We start from the raw sequence: 5526 nt of genomic DNA, 5'->3' as shown, positions 1-5526 counted from the left end.
ACCCCAGCATGAACAACTGCCAGGTGTCACTAGCTTGGGTATTAATATGCCAAGGCCACACCACCTTGCCAGCGATGGCTGATATATTTTTTGTCATGAAATATATATTCCTTTTGTCTTTGGTAGCCATGACTGGACACTATAGTCACAGCCGTCCGAAGGGGGATGCGGGTCCCGCGGCAAGTACATCGTAGAGAGGCTCCCTTTAGACCCTTTGTCTCATATATATATATATATATATATATATTTATATATATATACTTCATTTTTAGTCCATATAACACGCGGACTTTGAACATATAATGAACGACCTCACCAGCCAGGAATCGAACCCTCGACCTAATGGGAGGGACTAGGGAACGCTATCGACCAACCCACAAAGTGTCTTTGTGGGTTGGTCGATAGGGTTCCCTAGTCCCTCCCATTAGGTCGAGGGTTCGATTCCTGGCTGGTGAGGTCGTTGATTATATATATATGTATGTATGCAATCGTGAAATTAAACAAAATATCCTGTTTTATTTTAATAATACTAAAAATAAAGTAATGGATACAGGCAGTAAATTTACAGCATTTTAACACAAAATATGGAAGAAAGGAAAGATCTGCGGTCTCTAGATTGTCATAGAAATTATGAAAATATTTAAAATGAGATTCGGAAATACACATGAAAACCATAAAATGTAAGAACTGGCGATATTATTACATGTATATATACGGAAAATGAAATATTATTTTAATTGGATTTATAACATAACAAGACAAATGCCAAACGGCAGTCTGGATGTAATGACAAAATTCATGGTAAAATAAATAATAACTAAAAATTAATATAATCTACTATGACTTCTCATAAAGCATTTGCGAAGTAGCAGAAAGAGCCTACTTTCAAAATTAACTTCCCTTGCTTTCTTTCCAGCAAACTTTTCTACCAGTTCATTATGCGCACAAACTTGCTGCCAGTACCTTTTCGATGAAGAGCACAGCCAATCCACTCAACCTTTCTTGAGACACAGTTGTCCTCAGGTAACTTTATATCAATTTGAGTTTAGAAAAACTTCGCTCCCCTGATGCCTCTGTGACTGTGACTGTCAACAAATCCAAGATACTATTTCTGCATTAAGAAAGGAACCGTGGAAAATTTTAGAAATTGAAAGACTTAAAGATCATTTTTTGTTTCTTTGGGATTGAGTTCTCGGAGTAATGATCTCGAAGCTCTGAAAACAACGCGGCTTCGTCAATATCGTGAGAAATTCCAATACTCAATAACTTGTCGAAAGCAGAGTTGTGCTCAGCGAAGTACAGCACATCTGCTATAATACTTGTTAGAACCGATAGCCAACGTTCCTTTCTTTATTCAAGTCTTGTAACATTCGTATATATTGAAGACAACCTTTTCACTTCCATCTATTAGGTTAAGGTTCAACAAATGTCCATTTGATGAATCGCGAGATTTTAGTCTTTTACTAATATATTTCCAATCAGCACAGACTTCTTTTACTAATTTATGTGTTGCTGTTGACCTGAATAATTACTAACCAGGAGAGAAAGAGCCCTGCTCGCCTCACCCCCTCCTCCTGGAACGGCACTGGCAAGGCAAGAGGGGCACTTTCGTGCCAGGTCAATGAAAAGTGCCTAAAATGATTTAGAAGACGTAGATGAAGGGATCCATTTTATATTAAATTGTCACCTTTTTTATTATTAGTTAGGAGGACGCATGTATATTTCGCCGTGTTGTTTCTTAAATATGTGTCCAGGAGTTGCAGCAGATCACAGCAGTTAAACCAACGTAAATAATTTTATAAATCTCTTAAGGGAACATTTTTGTGGTCAGTTAAGTCATAATACGTGTGGCACCATGGCTACAGGAGTGACCAGGTGTCCTTCAGGGGACAGGGTGCGTACAACAACAACACCTTGCAGGGGATGTAAAGGGGTGCTCAATAAACTATCCCCCGCCCTGTGTGTGTCAAATCTGACTTGTCTGTGGACCTGCTCCTTGGGATATTTTAACATCATCTTAAGATTATTTTGTCACACACACACACACACACACACACACACACACACACACACACACACACACCATTATCATCATTATCACCTTGTATCATTCCACTGCTAAATGACGTTTTCACCAACTTCAGTACAGAGTCAGTCATGCTCACTGAGTCCCTGTATATATTTTTTATTCCATATAATTATTTAGCGAGTAGTCGATCTTTCAGAGTAGTTTGTTAGCTCGTAGAATCTAGCTGAGGGTCTCCTTAGTCCACTATTGTCTTGTTGTTGTTGTTGACTTAGGGCTCACCATTTATAATACCTATTCATCAGCCCTTACAATAATATGCTTTAAATTATCACCGATTCTTTCATTTCTCTGTATCTTCCTTTCTTTCTTAATCTGCATCTTTACCTACTTCTTCGAGTAGCTTGAATTGTCTTGTTTCATCTTCATGTTTAACTGACACGCTTCACAGGGTAGTACGCTTTGGTCTCAACCTCTTATTTTTATATATCCCATTTCCATCCATTTTTTCAACTAATTAATACTACCCATACACGTCATTCACCTTGTGTAGGACGTGGTGTGGTGGTTTGAATGGAAAAGAGGAAAATATAATAAGGCAGAATTAGATGGAATCACCGTTGAAATGTGAAGAATGGGAGAAGGAAGTGATGGAATGGGTGACAAGTGTTGAGGCTGTATGAGAGAGGGAACAGCACCAGAGAAATGACAAGAGGGAGAGTGTGTGTGTGTGTAAGATCAATAAATACAAAGGTTTTATTATCAGTCTTACTGTTATAACACAGTCATAACCTCTCGGTCCCTCCGGCATAATAGCGGTGACTTCTATGTTCGATATTAATGGGGAAATCCTGACTACCCATAAACGATCAAGTAGATACATGCAGTCCCGGATTATCCATTAGGCACAGTAGGCACAGTGCCTAGGGCCTACGAAAAATAAAACGAGAACTTTTCTTCCCCCTTTTCTACAGGTCATTATTAAATTGATACTGAGGTACTTTTTTCCATTTATTTATTACTTAATCCTATTAGTGTCCACCAGCAAGCTGTGCTTCTTGTAAACAAAACTATTTCTGTACTGTACAAGAACAGCTGATCTGACCCATTTTCTTTTACTCAATTCATGGCAAACATCACTGAATCTTATTCTTTCGACATCACATTTTATAATTAGGTACTAGCTTGTGTTATTAGTGAATATGCTGTCAAATGGGGCCCCATATCTTGGAGGTGCCTAAGGCCTACGAAAGTCTTAACCCGTCACTGGATACATGAATACCTTCCTGCATACACTAACATCACCTCACCGCACCTCACCTACTTTAGATATAATTTAACTATCTTATGATGGTAGACGACGTCTTGGATAAAAAAGGAGCAAATTTTATCATATTTGAATTCATTTCTATTAAGTTACTCCTATGTGACAATACAGTCAGTTACCATCATTTAGCGGTGACGAACACACACACACACACACACACACACACACACAAGCGGGTATCCTCAGTTGTTCTCTTACTATGGGGTTATATTTAAGTTATGAAAAAGGATGAATTAAGATTGTCTATGCAACAGCTCGTGTAAAGATCATAGATACATAATCTCACTCGAGTACAATCCTAAAGTTTTCAATTGGTATAACTCTGTATATCAGTATCAATACGGTATAATTACTTGCACTTGGAAGATCAATGAATGTATTATATTACACTTTATAGAAATTTTATTCATCCTACAAAATAATATGACATATTACATTAGACATATTTTGATATAAGACAAGTAGGACTTAACGGTAAATTATCTCTTGGCAAAACTGAAATTAGCCAAATGATATTTTCAAGCAATGCTTAAGAAAGCCAGCTGGAGACACTCACGCGCCTACTCTCAGCTCAACACTGTCAGCTGGAGACAGACTCTTAGGTCTATTCACAGCTCAACATTGTCAGCTTGAGACAGACTCGTAGGGTTACTCACAGCTCTGCACTGTCAGCTGGAGATAGACTCTCAGGTCTACTTACAGCTCGACACTGTCAGCTGGAGACAGACTCGTAGGTCTACTCACAGCTCAACACTGTCAGGAACACACTGATAAGGGCCACACGAAAGACTCGCACTGGGCGACTTCTCTCGTCTCGTGACTCAACTCACTAAACAGCCAAAAAGTGTCGGCTTTTGTCACCAGTCGGAGACAATCTGAAGATTTTTCACTCGACTCTGTAACATTTCCGGCCTGTGGGTAAAGGTGGTCTTGGGACGTAGTTGCTCCACGTACTGTGTCATCTGATACTCATCAAAATGACGCACGTTGGAGCCCTGATGCCCGGAGACCAAATGCCATGTTGTGGGGACCTAAAACAACCTGATAGCTGCCGTGTCTCCTCTACGGGGCCTCCGTCAGGACTACTCCGTGCGGCTACAGCACGACGGAAATGTGTATTACACCAGCGAAACATGAGTTTCTCCTGGAGAGTTTTAGACTCCGCCCAGGAAGGCAGGACCTACACCTCCGTAGAGATTCCCTAAGCCGGGTGTGAAGACGAGGTAGGGGTCTGGGTTAATGTTCCCGCCACGACGCCCTCCACGACGACCACCACCACGCCCGCCACGACCACGTTTACCAAAGAAAGGTGCAGCCTCGGCCAATGTGGCAAAGGAGATCGCCACTACCAGGAACATTACCACGGCACGGAAGAAGTTCATGTTGGACTGATGTACTGTACTGGGATGACACTAACACTGAAAAAACAAAACAATTTGGTTAATGTAACTTGAATTATATGGTAATGTATTATAAAGACATTTGTGTGGAAGACTTAGCCTTATTGGAGACAGACATTATGGAGAGGATTAATGATCAAACAGTAGTAAGTCAAGTTTTGCTAGAGTACCTTGATTAAAGTAATAGTGAGGCAGGATCACCGATCAGTTGGCTGAGAGTGTGTGCCAGACCCAACTCACCACCTGTTTATATACCCCAGCATGAACAACTGCCAGGTGTCACTAGCTTGGGTATTAATATGCCAAGGCCACACCACGATAATTATAAACAATTTTATCAGAATTTTTTTATTCGATTAATGTGTGTTTTGGATGATCTTATTTACTTCGAATTCGCATATTTTTTCTCGTGGAGTGATATTTTAAAGAGTATATGAAAAAGTAGAAATAATCATCATGTAGTAAATTTTATTATTATTATTATTTTTATTATTATTATTATTATTATTATTATTATTATTATTATTATTATTATTATTATTATTATTATTATCATTGTTAGTGTATTTTTTTTTTGCACGTGAACAGGTGGTCGTACATCTGGCAGTGTGTGATGTAAGTTGCTTCCTGGTAGTGACCGTCAAGCGCGGACACCTTCCTCCTACCCTGGCCTCCGTTAATGCTCTTCCGGTAATTGGAAATATTAAAGTATTCATCGTGTTACACTTGAGTCTCTGTGAAGGGATTCCATTTAGCCACCCATTGTTGTCGCG

At 39.5% G+C, this 5526-nt stretch overlaps 1 long non-coding RNA gene across 1 annotated transcript; it reads right to left on the bottom strand.

Annotated features, from left to right (window-relative positions):
- Positions 1 to 3737: 3737 nt before the first annotated feature.
- Positions 3738 to 5006, bottom strand: LOC121871239. Its single transcript, XR_006089852.1, has 2 exons — positions 4924 to 5006; positions 3738 to 4771 (listed from the first exon to the last, which is right to left on the bottom strand). It is a non-coding gene; the product is annotated as an uncharacterized LOC121871239 (long non-coding RNA).
- Between the last annotated feature and the right edge of the window lie 520 nt (positions 5007 to 5526).

The sequence above is a fragment of the Homarus americanus genome, unplaced genomic scaffold, assembly GCF_018991925.1.
Source record: "Homarus americanus isolate GMGI-L3 unplaced genomic scaffold, GMGI_Hamer_2.0 scaffold40565, whole genome shotgun sequence".
NCBI lineage: Eukaryota > Metazoa > Arthropoda > Malacostraca > Decapoda > Nephropidae > Homarus > Homarus americanus.
This window is presented reverse-complemented; position numbering and strand designations above follow the sequence as displayed.